Genomic DNA, 16,081 nt, shown 5'->3' on the forward strand with positions numbered 1-16,081 from the left:
TTTAAAAAGCACACTAAAATCATATACTGTTTGTAAATATATATGTACGTGGTAAAAATATAAAAGATGCTTTGGAAAAAAAATTCCTGATTAAGGAGGTAGGAGATAAGATTGGGGGGTGCTTTAAATCCATCTGAAATATTTTATTTCTTAAAAAATACAAGAGGCGGGGCCAGCCCAGTGGCGCAGTTGTTAAGTGCACATGTTCCGATTTGCCGGCCCATGGTTCGCCGGTTTGGATCCTGGGTGTGGACCTACGCACCACTTATCACGCCATACTGTAGCAGGTGTCCCACATATAAAATAGAGGAGGATGGGTACAGATGTTAGCTCAGGGCCAGTCTTCCTTAGCAAAAAGAGGAGGATTGGCAGGGGATGTTCGCTCAGGGCTAATCTTCCTCAAAAAAATAAAAATACAAATAAATAAAAAATTAAAAATATGAGAAGCAAATATGACAAACATTAAAGTTTGAGAAAAGCTGAGTGGTAAGTACAGCATGTTCATGATGTTGATCTCTGTAATTTCATATTTCAAAATTGGTTAAATGTGGAAAAGAAAGAATGGGCCTGTATGTCTTACAAACTCAGCAGCAGGAGATGCCAGATTGAGGTGAGTGTGTTTGTGTAATCCTAGACTTCGTTCAAGCAAGAAGGAAGGATGTTATAATACATTTTTTAAAAGACTAAAAAAACCCCTGTGTATAACTTAACTTACCTAATCAAGCTTCCAGGCATAGAAGAGGCAATGTCTCTGAAAGATTTCTACAAAGATATCTCTCCCGGTTTACTACTGGACCTAAATTCCTGCCTTCACAGTACGGCCTTCCAGGAGTCTCCCGTTGCCTGCACTGTTTGAGGTAACCCATACCTTGAAGTTATTATTAGCCGTTATCATTCCTGCATGGTCTTAAGGAATAGGACATAGTTCTGATGCGTCAGATAGGGGTAAAAGAGAGGTCTGTGTGTGGGGTATGAGAGGCCTGTTACAGAATAACAAACATTGATGGGAACTCCACAGAGGGGAATTTTAGGGGATGACAAGATGTAATGGGAAAAGCATGGACTTTGTTTCTAGTCCCTGCTTAGTTACTTACTTGTAGTACAATCTTGGGAAATTGCTTATCCCTGTCTTTTTTCTTCTTTTGTAAAATGAGACCTACACCATAGATTGGTGGGGGGATTAAATGAGACAACATACATAAAGGGTTAACATCCTACTTGAATCACACTGTAGATTTCCTTTTTCTTCCATACTATCAACGGGTAACCCAGATACAGAGAGTCAGGGATGTAGGTCAGGAGGTCTAGGCTCTCTGTCTGGCAATTTAGCAGAAGGAATTCAAAGATGAGTGAAGTGTGGCAGCAAGAGGTGGAGGAAAGATGCAGAAAGGAAAAGAGGGAGTGCATAGAACGTGCAACTGCCCTGCTCTTTCCAGAAGTATACACGAGATGTTTTTCTTGTTGCCCAGCTAAAAAGTGAAGGTTTTCAGTTCTTTTGGTTTTTGGTGTTTTTTCCTTGGATACAAAAATGGTACTCAGAAATTTAGAAGCCCCTGTCCCCACCCCAATGGAAATTCTACAGAACAGGACTGAGTTCCGCTGAATTTCTATTTTCTCTTTAGGAACACAGAATAGCCCAGCCCCAAAGCAGGAGAGCACAGAGCTAATTTTTGAGTGAAGGCAAAGCCCCGGAAGTGCTTTGCTTCAATCCTCCCCACTGTTTCCTGTCTGTGCAATGCCCCTCCTTGTCAGGGATGGAGTGTTTGATGCCAGTCAGCTGTGGGGAAACTTCCCCAGCGTGGACAGCATTCCCTGTTTCTCCTGAGCCCCAACCTCTCCTTTCCTGGCTCCAGGTGAGTTTTCAAAGAGTGTTCTTAAAATTAACTGCTTTCACTCAAGTGAGGATAAAAGCAGTCATCATGCAGGTCCACTAATGATTACGGAATTGTCGGCCAAGCCTCAAAAAGTTGAAGTCTGGAGTGACTCCCACATGCCCCCGCTGTCTCTGTCACTAGATACCTAACTCACCCCCTGCCTTCCCAGGGTAAGAATGCATCTCCTTCTCATCTCACCCCAACACCAAATAAGTTGCTGATGGTCAGATGGGACTAAAAATATCCTGCAAATATCCTATTGACAAGAGATGCATAAATCACAAGGATGAGATTTTGAAGAAAACATAAATCAGACAAATACTAGTCAAAGAATCCTAGTTTATCCATATTAATGAGAGATGACACAGACTTTAAGGCAAAGAGCATGCTAACGGATGGCGAGGACCATTACATAATGGTAAAGAAGACAAACAGCATGAAGCTATAACAGTTTTAAATAACGCTTAACACAATGACATAGCTTAAAAATGTCTAAAGCATAAATTGACAGAATTACAAAAAGAAATTTAGAAATCCACAATCACAACTGGAAATTTTAACATACTTCTCTTGGTAAGTAATAAAGAAAATTAAAAATTAGGAAGCTGATAGAAGAGTTGAACAGGACAATTAACCATCTTGATCTTTATGAATATTGACAATATAAAATGCTTTTTAAATATGAAAGAACTCATATAGACCACCATCTTATTGTAAATTAGTAAAATACAATATCATTAACGAAAGAAATATGATAAAGTAAACATCATAGCCATGTTTGAAAGCTACAGATAGCAGAACATATTCCAGAAGAGTAGGTCCAGGAAGTTGTTTCCACCTTTTAAGGAAAGGAGATAACAGACCTTGTAGCTATATGTGTCTAGGGAATAAGACCTACAGCCAGTCTAAGGCCCTGTTGGTCTGGCTCCCGGAGACATCAGAGCAATTGACCTTTGCCCTCATCCTACTGTATTGAGTTCAGGAATGTACCTGGACTGAACTCATGTCAATCTATGGAGGCTGTGGGAGATTCCTGAATGTACTAAACTGACCTGCACACAGTAATAATCTTGTGTGTTGCATAACAATAAGTTTGATGATCTCAGACATATATTCAGATTAGCTTATGCTCAGGCCTGCTCTGCTCTATATAAGATGGAGCCTGAGGGAGCAGAGCAGCTGGGCTTCCTGAAAGCTGATGTTACTCTCATTCACTGAGACATTGTAATCCATTACTGTGCAGTACCTTAGGGGGTGGAAATTTGACCTTCCATCTGTCCTGGAAAATGTGCTCTGTATCCGGACAGCACTAACTTCCTTAAGGATCCTTTAGAAAAGTGAATCAAGCTTGATTTAATGAAGCAATATCTGTGTTTGGTCTTTTGGTAAATCCAGGCTCCCTGCTGAAATTTAAGTCCTATTTGACTTTGCTTCCCAGAAAACTATTGAGAGGATGCTTTTTAAGAAAAAGGAAGAGAGAATATGGCCACAAGAAGATAGGACGTGTTTATTACACTCCTTTAAATTGTCAGGATTAGTAAACCAGTAGATTAGGATATGCTAAAGTACTTGTTTATCTTCAGTTTTGGAGGCCTTTTAAAAATTAAGAAACTTATTGTGACAGGGCATCAGTCATATTCTACTGGATGGCTTTGTCCTCAGACTGGTAGCTGGAAAGTTGAAAATAAGAGGATTTTCCAAGTTTCTTACTTCCCAACAGAAAAAAAATAGAGAAATCTGAAATGGATAATGATATAGTAAGGTTGGATATAATTTTTGACTGGCTGAATACCAAGATTATCTTTCTTCATTAGAATATTTCAGGACTTTATTGTAGATCTACTTTTGCTCAATATTTTAATCAATTATTTGTACAAAGGTAAAACATTTTATGCTTATCAAAATTTCAAATGGCCCAAGCCTTGAAGGAATAGCTAATGCACTTGAATCACAGGACTCATTTCAAGATGCTCTTCACTTTGTATATATTTTAGATAATACATGAGTGGGCTCCTAATCCCAAGCCAAACAACACCTATGTAAAGCAACATCTTTTGCTAGTCTAATTTCCACTGCACACCTGCTAGAATCACTAAAATTAAAGAGATCATCAGTATCAACTGTTGGTGAGGATGTGGAACAACTGGAAATCTTGCTGGTGGAAATAAAAAATGATATAATCACTTTGGAGAACAGTTGGTCAGTTTCTTACCAAGCTGAAAATACAGTTACCGTATTACCAAGGAGAATTCCACTCCTAGATATTTATCCAAGAGAAATGAAAACATTTGTCTATATGAAGACCTATACACAAATGTTTATAGCCATTTTATTCATAGTAGCCCCCAATGGAAACAACCTAAATGCCCATAATAGGTGAATGAATAAACACATGTATTGTATATTTGTATAACTGAATGCTACTCAGCAATGAAAAGGAAAAAACTATTGATTCACGCAATAACATGGACGAATCTCAAAAACATTATGTTGCATTCAAGAAGACAGAGATAAAAGAGTATATAAGTTTGATTCCATTACATGAAACTCTAGAAAAGACAATCTAATCCAGAGGAATAGAAATTTAGTGGGTTGCCTGGGGGTGGGGTTTGGAGGATTGATTGCAAAGGTTGCAAGGGATCATTCTGATGTGATGGAATTGTTCTCTGTCTTGACTGGGGCGGTGGACCACATGACATCACACCTTTGTTGAAGCTCATCAAACCATATTCATAAAATATGCATATTTTCTTGTATGTAAATCATATTTCAATAAAGTTGATTAAAAAGTAATATGATCATACAACTCGAAGAAAAAGTTGGAGATACCAATAAAGTATGTAGTAGCAGAAAGAGAAGCTCCTTGAATGACCCTGTGACAAAGGGTTTGAGTTGTAGGAATAGTTGTTGATCAATGACTTGAGCTGCAAAGTAATGAACAAACTTTTGGTATATGTTGATTAATTCAGTTAATTAGGCCTCCATACCAAAAACAAAATTCCCCCTATGACTTCAGAGAATATTATACATTCAGAATTCCCTCAAGGCCTAGGGTCCGCAAGCAAGGAACGATAACCACTATGATGATCTTAATTATTATTTTTGATTGTATTTATAGTTCTCTAGTGAATAATATATCTGTATGTTCACATTGAAATTTCCTGAAATTTAAGCACAGTCTATTATTGGAAGACAATAATGTTGGTGCCAAATACAAACTGAATCTGATTTTCAATATGAGATAATGTGCTTAAATTTCACATGAATGTGAATCATCTTGTCAAGTAAGGTCTCACTTTACATCACAGAATGACAATTAAAAGGAAAACCTTGGATCTTACTTTAAAAAATTGAAATTCAAAAAGATAGACATCATACAACAAAAATATGAAAGCCAGAAGATAATTTAGAGAAAACTACAGACTGACTCCCATTAGTTCTGCTAAAATTTTTTCTGCTAAGAGCCAAGTCAGGCTGGTTCTAGGAGCAAACCTAAAACAAAGACAGTTATATAGTGTACTTGCTCCAGATGCAGGCTTAACGATTTGAGTGATGGAGAAGTGACTTCTACATTTAATTCTAAATTTGAATTAGATAGTTATGTGAGGATAATTTTTAAATAGACTTTTTACACTATTTTGATGTATTTTCAATGCTTGAGTGGCATGGCATCAGTATGAGCAAGCTGCCAGTGAGATGTCAGCTTCTGGTTAGCAACTGTTCTTGGGGTGCATTGTGGAGTGTGCCAGCTCTCAAGTTTCTTTGTTGCACACCTTTTATGGCAACATCAAAATCAAAAAAGAAAAAAAAGAAACAACATATTTTTGATTGCTGGGCAGCCCTATCACATAGATTCCAGAATAAAATCATTAGTGTTGATGAATTTTCATTATGCTTCAGACCCTGACACACAATTCTGAGAGTGGCTTCATGTTGTGCTGCCCAGGTTGAACTCTAAAAATTGTCCAATTGCTAAACCAAACATACCCCAGGTTTGCCAAGGAAAATAACCTATTTTCCTATTTCCTTTGCTCCATCAGGGTACAAAACACAAAATAAGCCAAAATTCCTCCACAGTGGGCTTTCAGTCTTAAGGAGACCATTATTTTCTATGCAGAAAGTCAAATATTTTTTCCAGAACCAATTTTCTTGCTGACCACATTGAGAAATCAGTGAGAGCCTTCTCGGGAAAATTGAATTGAAGGAGGAATTTGGCTTTAGAAAACAGGAAATGGGTTTCTATTGCTGTATACAGCCAAGAGAGAACGGGACTTCTTGACCACATTGTCAAAGGTGTGTGAATAATCTCTGGAGACAGTGACTACTTCTTCTGATACTTATCTATACGAAAGCAAGTTTTATCCATTACTCCTCATTTAAGGACAAAGCTAGGATAATACCAATGAACATTTCTGCATTTTCTCTCTTTTCAAGGAAGAGGAGATCAAGTTGAGAAAGACCAATTCAACACTTTCAAGAAGTCTTTAGTACAAACATATTTCATCCATTAGGGTAATGTTTTCCTCAGGCTTGTCCAGGAATAAATCCCAACCTCTTCTCCTTAAGATTCCCAAAGACACAGCTGATTTGTTTTCAGTTGGGGCAATGAAATGTTTAAATGGGAAACACATGTCCATTTGGTCTGGAGAGGACGTGCTAGGAAGCTTCTTGTTTATGAGGCCCCCACTAAGCAATAATCTGACAGCCATAGAAAGACTAAACAAGCAACTAGCAATTAACTCCTAAATAATAGTTCTTCCTGGGAAGATAGTGAATTTTAAATCCACGTAGAACACTCATTACCTAATAGAAGGTTTAAAAGGCTCTTTATTTCATAAAGGAGGAAGTGCTGTTAAAAACCTTACTAGCTGCTGCCCTTCTCTTTCTTGGAAGACCAATAATTTGATGTAACTGCTCCACCCAAAGCCCACGATCCCAGATGGCTGCCTGTCCTAGGTAGCATCTTCGTGTGGATACTTCTTCCCAGCATTTCCTTTACGTTTATACTCTTTTCTAAATCCTGAATCTCAAGCAGAATCAGCTGAGAAATCGGGAAAATGAGAAGAAATGTATTATCTCCTGAGAGAATTAAACTTAATAAACATACAGCAGAGCTGAGTCAAAAGAATCTCAGGAAATGGTGACATGGGGAGGGGAAGTTTAAGGTCGGCATTCTAGCTACCAGCTCCGGAGCTGAAGGAGAGACCGCTGTCTGGTCAGTCTTGCTTGTAGCTGGTACCACGGTACAAGGGTGTGCTCACGTCCTGTTTGCTGTTCATAGTGAGTCATTCTTGTAAATAAAATGAATATTAGAAAGCTTAATCACATAGAATATTTTATACTAATTCTATGAGTAGTGTTTCTAGAAATAACTGGTCTTGGAAGCAAATTAAGTCCTTAAATTGATGATATTGACATGTGATTCTGTGTAGTGCTGTTAACCCTCTTGGAAGATCTAAAAGTTACATCGTTTAAATACTACCCAATAATATTGTCTGGCATTTGAATACTTGCTATATGCTATAGTTCTTTTTAATATTACCAAGCTTAATATTTATTACTTGTTAATACTAAACATTAATAAATTAATAATTAATATACTTATTAAACAAACATTTTTTAGACATCCATAATAACAAGTACAGAGAATAAAGAATGCTGGTAATATTTTAAAAATAACTTATGACTTTGGGTATCCCCAGAAATTCTGATTTCTTGTTCCCAGATCCCTGATTAATACCTGTTGGGAGTTTGGAGCACTAGTCCTGGGTGAATTTAGGAAGAAACATCATTTTAGAATGAAATACTGCGGCCTCATTCTTCAGTACCTAGCAAAGAGTAGTGAAAATATTTTGGAGTTAAGAATTGGAAGAGCTAGATATAAACCTTCCTTCAGAGACTTTCCCTCTAGGCAGCCTTGGGCAAGCCACTGACAACACAGAAATACTAATACTTTACCGGGATTGTTGATAAGATCAAATAAGATTAGGAATCTCATGTTGTACCCTTTTCTGCACTTTATATAAATAAGGAGTATAAATTCAGTCAATCATCTGAAATAATACTTGCTAAATTTGGCATGACCGTGTATAAAATTGGGAAGAGCAAAAACTGGGGTGGAGAGCTGACTGGGAAATTGGTAGAAGGAGCTTTGTGACTGGTTCCAAGTACTCTGCCCCAGCGAAGAGTCTTGCCCGTCTGCTAAACAGGATCAGGAAAGGGTGTGGTAAATGGCTGATGGACTTTGAGATCCAGGAGATTTCTGCTGACTGTCTCCAACAAGCTCCAGATTCAGTGACCTTTCTTTTTCAATACTGGAAAATCTTTTACCACCCTAGCAGGAAAACAAAAAAGGGATCAGTCAGAACAGAAAATCAAAGGTCATATGTGGCCCAAGAATGCTTCCCAAATACTTAAGGTCATTAGGCTGTCTTAACCACCCAATTTTTCCACTGTTTCCCAACTTCAATCATTTAAGTACCATATTTTACTTTCTATAACATCTGCGTACCATCCGTACTCTTATTTCCTTAATATTTTTCTTTAATTTGCTCCATTTTTAACTTAGTCTTGTCCCAAACAATAATAAACATGAAATTATTGATTGATGTGCAAGTTATATTTCCCTAAAGCACATTTGCATAGCTATTACACATATCATGACACATTGGCACATAACTATTACACAAAACAAATGTCCATCTGTGTACCATCTAAAATCATCTCGTCTGCCACTTGACCACACTTTGGGAAGGATTTATAAAGACCATTTTCACTGAGTTTACTAACAAAGCCTATGAAAAGGTATCTTGTCTTTTTTTTTTTTTTTGAGGAAGACTGGCCCTGAGCTAACATCCATGCCCATCTTCCTCTACTTTATATATGGGACATCTGCCACAGCACGGTGTGCCAAGTGGTGCCATGTCCGCACCCGGGATCCAAACCGGCAAACCCCGGGCTGCAAAAGTGGAACAAGCAAACTTAACTGCTGCGCCACCGAGGCTGGCCCTGAAAGGCATCTTGTCTTAATGAATCAGGGGAAGTAGACCTGTGCAGTCACACAGGACCCCATGCTCAGAAGGCCCCTGTGCTTGGTTTAATGCTCCGCTATCACCATCTTGAAATTCTCAATACATTTTGAACAAGAAGTCCCACATTTTCATTTTACACTAGGTGCTGCAAATTATATAGCCAGTCTTGAAGGGATGGAGGAATATAAAAGGATTGGCATCAGAACATGGCTCAGTTGTGATCCTGAAATTAATTTTTCATCATCAACTGTTCTCAATGAATCATTAAGTAGTTATTAGAAAAGCTACCACCCTAAAATTATGTAAGACCTTGTGGAAGATAAAAAAGAAATGTTAGATATTTATTATCTCATATTAGAGCCTATAGTCAGGTTGGGGAGTTAAGATGATATTCATTAATCAATTAGATATTCCATAATTAAAAGCTAAATTGTATGTAGTGGATAATAATTATAATTGGAGTTTGCAAAAGAAAGGCATCTCTGAGGACAGGAACAGTTGGAGAAGATGTGAAAGGGAAAGACTTGAGCGATTTAAGATCTCACAGATCTGTTTTTAGAAATGTCTATGCTAAGCTGTCATGTAAAACCCTTCACAGTCTCGTCCCAACCTCTCTCCAGCTGTTCTTTACTCAGTTTCCCCAAATACAGACCTGTCCCTAAAGATTACAAAACCCAGGTCAAGAGTGTCAATAGAGGCTCACAGACCCTGTATTTAGATATTCAAAGTTATAAAGCAAGGTAACAACTGTTAGATAATGCATATCATGCTATCCTATGTTGATTATCCTACCTTCATAACAATCTGGAAAGCTAGGTTCCCATTTAGGTTTCCTGGACTCCTGGGAGTTCCCCTTTTGAGCAGGGTGGGGTGGGGATAGCTGGCTCCCAGTCCCAGGGTTCAGCCTGCTCCCCTTCTGGTACTGTATGGCACTCCAGCCCACAATGTGAGAGACCTCACACACACCATGGGGACTCCAGCTCACACATCCAAGCTCATCCACATGCCCACAAATGGCTGACCTTTGGCCTCACCTCAGTGTCTGGCTGCTCACAGCTGCAGCACGATCTGCCTCTGGGACGATGGATTTGGGGAAAAGCCCTGTGCAGGCCCTCAAGTAGGTTTGGGGCCATTTGGGCAGACAATGGATCCTGGGAAACGAGATTGCGGTCTGCAAAGGGCAGGGGTGGGGTGGAAGGGAGGGGGTGGGCCTGGGTTCTGGGTGAGCACGTCCTCTTGCCCATGGACTTCTTGTTTCACGCAAGGTATGTAGTTGGAGGAGGGCTGAAGCCTGGCCCTGTAATGCACAAGACCTGGGCAGGTATAGCCAATATATCCTACGTTCTACCCCCTTCCTAATTTCTCCTTTTCCCTGAAGAGTATTTTTAAGTATCTCTTTGTCTTTGCATATGTCACTCTCTGCCTTTTTTTCCCCCCCCTAGAATCTACACGCCTACTCTGTTGAAATATCATAAGATCTTATTCAAATGCCACCTCACCTTTGAAGCCTTGCAAACACTTTTAGGCACAGATAGTTCATTTCTGCTTTGCATTCATTCCCCTGGCATTTTGCTTATGCCTCTATAGCACCCTTCATTGCCTTGCATTGTAATCACCATCTTCCTCCATCAGACTGTGAGTATTTTGTGCATGTTTGGTCTGTCATACCAAAATACTGACCTGAGGGAATGAATGAATGAAAAGTACTCTTGTGGCCTGAATGTGCCATGCTATGTAAAAGTTTATTTATCTTGGAGTGTTCCAGTCTCTAAGAGTAGACCAAAGCATCTATACGGCACCATCCTAGTGAAAACTGGAAACAGTCATCCAGATGTTTGGTGTCATGTGGATAAATCTCCAGATGATTGACTGAATTTTTCAGTTTTCATCGGAATGATTGGCATTGTGTGTATACGGCCCTTGTGTTATCAGCCTTTGTATCCCCACCACAGTGGGTTCAAAAAGTTCCTATTACAGACCCAAATGCTAAGCAAGCTGTTAATAGGATGCAGCATTCTTCATCATATGCTACTCATGTGAAGCTGACAAGTTTGGTGCCAAAGGTGATTTCAGTTCATCAGTCCTCATTGTCATTAGCAATGGCATTTATTAGGCCCTCACATGTGCAAAGCACATTTTCAAATGAAAGACATCATGACAAACATTAGCTGATGAGAGTTTTTTCCTTTAAAGCCACGGAATCAACTTTCCTGCTGTCTACCAAGCTATTTTATAAGAATTCTGCCTAAAGCAAGTTTGAAGCATGTACTACATTTTGATTATTAAAATCTGACTCATTTTGTGGAAATCTTCTGATTCCCCAATTTCTCACCACTTGTTATGCCCTTGTTCTTGCCTTTTATCCCAAACTCCGTTTATCGAGCAGGCATTTGTTTGTATATTCTGCCACTCAGCTTGGGTAGCGGAGATCCAGTGGAAACACAACATACTGAGAGTTAGAAACTGGAGTTCTACCTTGCCTCTGTCAGATGGTGATTGAAGGAAAATCATTTAACCTTTCAGAAGCTCGGTTTCTTGATTTGTAATTAGCAATACCTGCCTTCCAGAGTAGCTGTGAGGATGAATTGAGATAATGTGTGAGAAAGCACTTTGAAAACTCCTAGGTAATACAAAAGTCTTAGGGGTTGTATTATTATTTGCCTTAGCTGCACCTTTCTATTTGATTTGGGGTGTGGTCTCCCTTCAAAAACAATCTTAGATGGTGTCTAAGCAATTGTCCTTTAGAGTGTCCAGATATAACAGCAAAATAATGAAAAGTCAATAAAATTTTAATAAGCTGTAATGATGGTGACTGTGATGGGTAAAAAACAAGGAAAAGCTTTCAAGCACAGAAAGGAAAAACAGGCCTGAAATTTTCCAGAAGTTTCCAAGGAGATTCCAGGACTTCTGATGCAAATTTCAGAGCTCAGTGTGCTCCCTCTCCTGTACTGCCCTCCCCAGGGAGGTTCTCCCCTAGAGAGTTATAAAATGAGACCTAATTTTCCATGTGCTTTTACGTCGCTTTCACGAGGAAGAGCTGGATGGAGAGCATCGAAGAACTAGCTCAGGCCAGTGTGTCCCAGTGGTTCTGTCCCCTGTACAGACCTTGGTGTCCCTCCCAACGGGGGCCTGTGGGCCAAGCACTACTATGCTGTGTGGTGCTGTGATAAAAGGTGGTCAGCCAAGAAATATAAAATTGTCCTTCCTTGAAGCAGTGACACGGACACATGAGCCTTCATGGCTTTTTCTGAACAAACACATTTGGCCAGCCATTTACCTCAGCTTCTGGAGAAATTTGACAACATAAACATTTAAAAAGCCCTACTTCACGGGGAGAATACAAGCACCTACTCCAGAATTGACAGATAAGATTTAGAAAAGATACTCCTTGAATTAGAACCAGTCAATGCAAAGGCCAGATTGCTAAAAGAAGCGCTTATTTTCATTGCACAACGATACCACGCGGTGGCTCCAGAAAGAACTACACTGAGAGGACAAAATGTCTACACCTGGTTCCCCTGCACACAGCGTCTTTCTCAGGGGCATTGTGAGGCTTTCACAAAAACAGGCACAATTAAAAATAGAAAATTTGCTAAATATAAGAAATAGCTTCTTAAATATTTCAAAGAAATCTTTTGAACTATTATATTTTATGAAGCCTTCTCTGATAGGCGCCTCCGGCACTCCCGTGTAGGGTAATTGCCCACTTTACCGGTCTTTCTCGCCCAGTGGGAGGTAAATCTCTTGAGGATAGGGCTGTGTCTTTCATCTGTGAAAGGCAGGCTGGTGTGGAGGAAAGAGCTCCTGTGAGACACTGCCTGTTCCAGGCGTAACTGTGTAAACTTAGGAAAATTGTGTACTTATTAGACTCAGTTTCCTAATTGGAAAAGTGGGGATCAAAATAGCTGCTTCAAAGAGTCATTGCCAAAAAGGTAAGTTCATGGATGAAGAGTGCTTAGTACATAGCAGACACTTAATAATTGTTGAATGAATGTAAGATGCATCTGTAAACCATCTGCTTGTGTTTTTCATTTTGAAACTTGTGTCTGCAGTATTTTTTCAAAAATGCAATTTAAGAAGCATTAAAATAAAATTCTCTCCTTTTATACCCTTTCTGTCCTTTCTTTTGATCTTCTCTTGTATCACCTCTTCAGGAAGATACTCTGTGTATTGTGCTTATATAATTTTTCTGGCCTGACTCTTCAACCTCTCCTTCTACTACACATGTCAATATGCTCACAGATTTATGACTTAAAAATATTCCCTTGACCTGCAACTCCATCAACCTAATCTTATATCTTTCTCCATTTTACTTTCAAAATTCTCAAGTTAATGTTTCCCTTCCATTTCTTCACTGAGAAAACATACTACAAACTTTCAAAACTGGTTTATTACTCACTGTGCCACAGAAACTAAATCTACTCTTGAACATCTCCAGTGACTTTGTAATCATTTAATTTTGTGGACTTTAAAAATCTTATTGTTATACTTTTAGGTTTTAACATTGGTTAGAATGAAAGTTCTGTGTTCTAGATCCAAAGACACGGTTTATTAGTTTTATGATATCAAATTAGTCTCCCTAAAGGTCTTTGAACCTTGACTTCTAAATAGACCAAGTCATGAGAATAAACTAAGACAGGGTCTATGAAAGCTCTTCGAAAATTGTGAAGTGTTGTACTTATATTAAGAATTATTGCTCTTACTGTTATCAGAGACACAAGATTAATTAGAAACAAATCCTGCTCTGGAAGACCCTACTGTCTACTGGCAAAGGAAGATCTAAGCAAGATAATTTAGAAATAGACAGATGAGTGCTAAAAGAACCAGTTTTTTTGAAAACTTAGAATGGAGTGACTAGGTAGGGGTGGATAAAGAGTGGGCATTTGATTACTTTCTGAAATTGATGAAGGAATGATATTGATACAGAGAGTAGATCTTTAAGTAGAATCTTAAAGATGGATAAGATCAATGGTAGGAAGATGATTCTAGTCAAATAGCCCTGTAGGATACACGTGATGCAGTAGAAGATTCTGGAAAAGTAGGCAAGAGCTGTGTGGCTCAGAGAATATATACCATTATTACATTGTGCTCATTTCTTACAAATAAAGTTCTAGAATGACAATAAAGATAGACTTTCCTAAGTTACATTTTAATGGTAATTCACCTTTCTCTGAACTTCCTCTAGGACGGTTGTTCTTAGCAGGGGACAGATTTCCCCCTCCGGAGACATTTGGCAATGTCTGGTGAAATTGCTGGTTGTCACCTGGGGGGGAATGCTATTAACATTTAGTAGGTAGAGGTCAGAGATGCTGCTACGCATCTTACAATGCACAGGACAACAAAGAATTATTCGGCCCAAATGTTAATCATGCCGAGGTTGAAAAGTGCTGTTTTGGAAGAATCTCTTCTTTTAACTCTACTCCTGCTAGGGGAATTTTGGCCATCATTTGATTTAATTCTCTTACCCCTTCACTTTGTTATCTCATATCTCAATACCTAGTAAGCCTCCACAATATAATTTGTATTTCCTTTTCTCGGTAGTGTGGTATCTGTTTCCTGCTAGGCTCTTTTAACCAGTTTTTGAGTAAAACAGTAGAAGGCCAGAGGCAGAAGTTGGAGAATTTTCATGAAAGTTTAATGAGCCACTACTTTGGAGGTGTTCACAACGGGGGAGGGAAGAGCTACACAAGCAATGCAGCTTTGTCCTCAAAGTGGTTAAGTGTAACCACCATTAAACCTCCCCACTCGTTCCATGGGCCAAGGAAGTCCAAAAGACCTCTCCTCTCCAACATTTCCACAAATTTCTTGGCAGAGGTAGAATAGGGAGCTGGACTGATATTCTAATGATTACCTCTGCCTTTGTTCAAACTATATTTTACACCACATATATTGGCCTTCCTCCTCAGGGCTTCCATTCCCACGGAACATGCATGCCTGAGTTCAGCATGCAGACTTGAGTATTTGAAGGTAACTGGGAGACAGGAGGGCTTTACACTGCAGAAATGGAAGCATTTAATTATATAATTATGTAATTTATGCAATTAGGCTTTCCCATTCTTAAAATGTCTCCATCTCCAGGAAACTTCTACTGGGTCTTTGATCCACATAAACCCCAGCCTCACACTACCTAAGGGGCTCTTGTTTGTGCTTCCCTTCTTTCTCCTTCCTTCTCCAGAATAAAACAGTCTCATGCAGAGGAATTTAGTCACCTGCTTCTTTCCCAGGCCTCTGTCCAGACAACCCCCACGGCTGTAAGGTTTTACCTTCAACTCCAGGTTGCTTATCAGAGTATTTTCCTAAACAAAGTCATTTCCCTCTGTAAGAGAAGATCTGGTGCCAGCTATTAAGATAGTGAACTTTTCTATGCTAGATAGAGACTGAGATAGAGAAAGGCATTCTACTCATGCTTACTTAGAACACAGACAGCCCTGGAACCCTGAAAATGGGAAGATTGAGGAGCATCAGGTGACAGCATGATGGATAGCAGGGGTAGCAGCTAAGGAGAACTGTGCCATGGCTTTGTGAGAAGACATCCACTTACGGAGGAGTGGGCAGGGGACAGAAAGGAGTCACGGAGGAAAAACACAGCAGATGTGTGATGGTGGCTATAGTAGAAAGAGTGATTTGTGAGCACATCTGTCACTGCCTGGAAATTTTCAGACATAGTTGGAAGAGACTATGGAAGCCAGAGATCCCCCATGAGAAAGTAAGTGCAAAATACAGGAAAGTTGTGTCACTACATAATTATGATACAACCATATTATTATATCACTATAGTCATGTAGCACATGATGATGTTTCGATCAACTACCGACCATGTATACAATGGTGTTCCCATAAGATTAGTCCTCTATAGCCTAGGTGTGTAGTAGGCTATACCATCTAGGTTTGCATAAGTACACTCTTATGATGTTCTCAGGATGACGAAATCACCTAATGACGCATTTCTCAGAACATATCCCCGTTGTTAAGCAATGCAAGGCTGTATATAATTCCAAGTAAGCCTGAGGATCTTCATGCTGTATATTAGATAAATGGCTAGATCAGCCCCTTAGGCTGTCCTATTCCAGGGAAGCAGATATTCTAGTAGAATTGCTTTGAGGTCAAGAAACATTCTGTAGAGCTGTAGCATAAGTGTGACTTTTTATAGTGCATTAGCATGTATAATTTAAGCAG

The 16,081-nt window shown here is 39.2% G+C and overlaps 1 protein-coding gene and 1 long non-coding RNA gene across 2 annotated transcripts in view; one reads left to right on the forward strand and one right to left on the reverse strand.

The window, feature by feature from the left end:
• Positions 1-16,081, forward strand: part of PRRX1 (paired related homeobox 1) — a 95,628-nt gene that overhangs the window by 77,239 nt on the left and 2,308 nt on the right. The window lies entirely within an intron of this gene.
• Positions 6,684-16,081, reverse strand: part of LOC111773381 (uncharacterized) — a 160,685-nt gene continuing 151,287 nt past the window's right edge. Inside the window, exons 10-11 of the long non-coding RNA XR_011438985.1 lie at positions 7,615-8,208; positions 6,684-7,164 (exon numbers count right to left, since the gene is read on the reverse strand). This is a non-coding gene — a long non-coding RNA (uncharacterized lncRNA). The remainder of the gene's footprint in view (positions 7,165-7,614; positions 8,209-16,081) is intronic.

The sequence above is a fragment of the Equus caballus genome, chromosome 5 (genome assembly GCF_041296265.1).
Source record: "Equus caballus isolate H_3958 breed thoroughbred chromosome 5, TB-T2T, whole genome shotgun sequence".
Classification (NCBI taxonomy): Eukaryota; Metazoa; Chordata; class Mammalia; order Perissodactyla; family Equidae; genus Equus; species Equus caballus.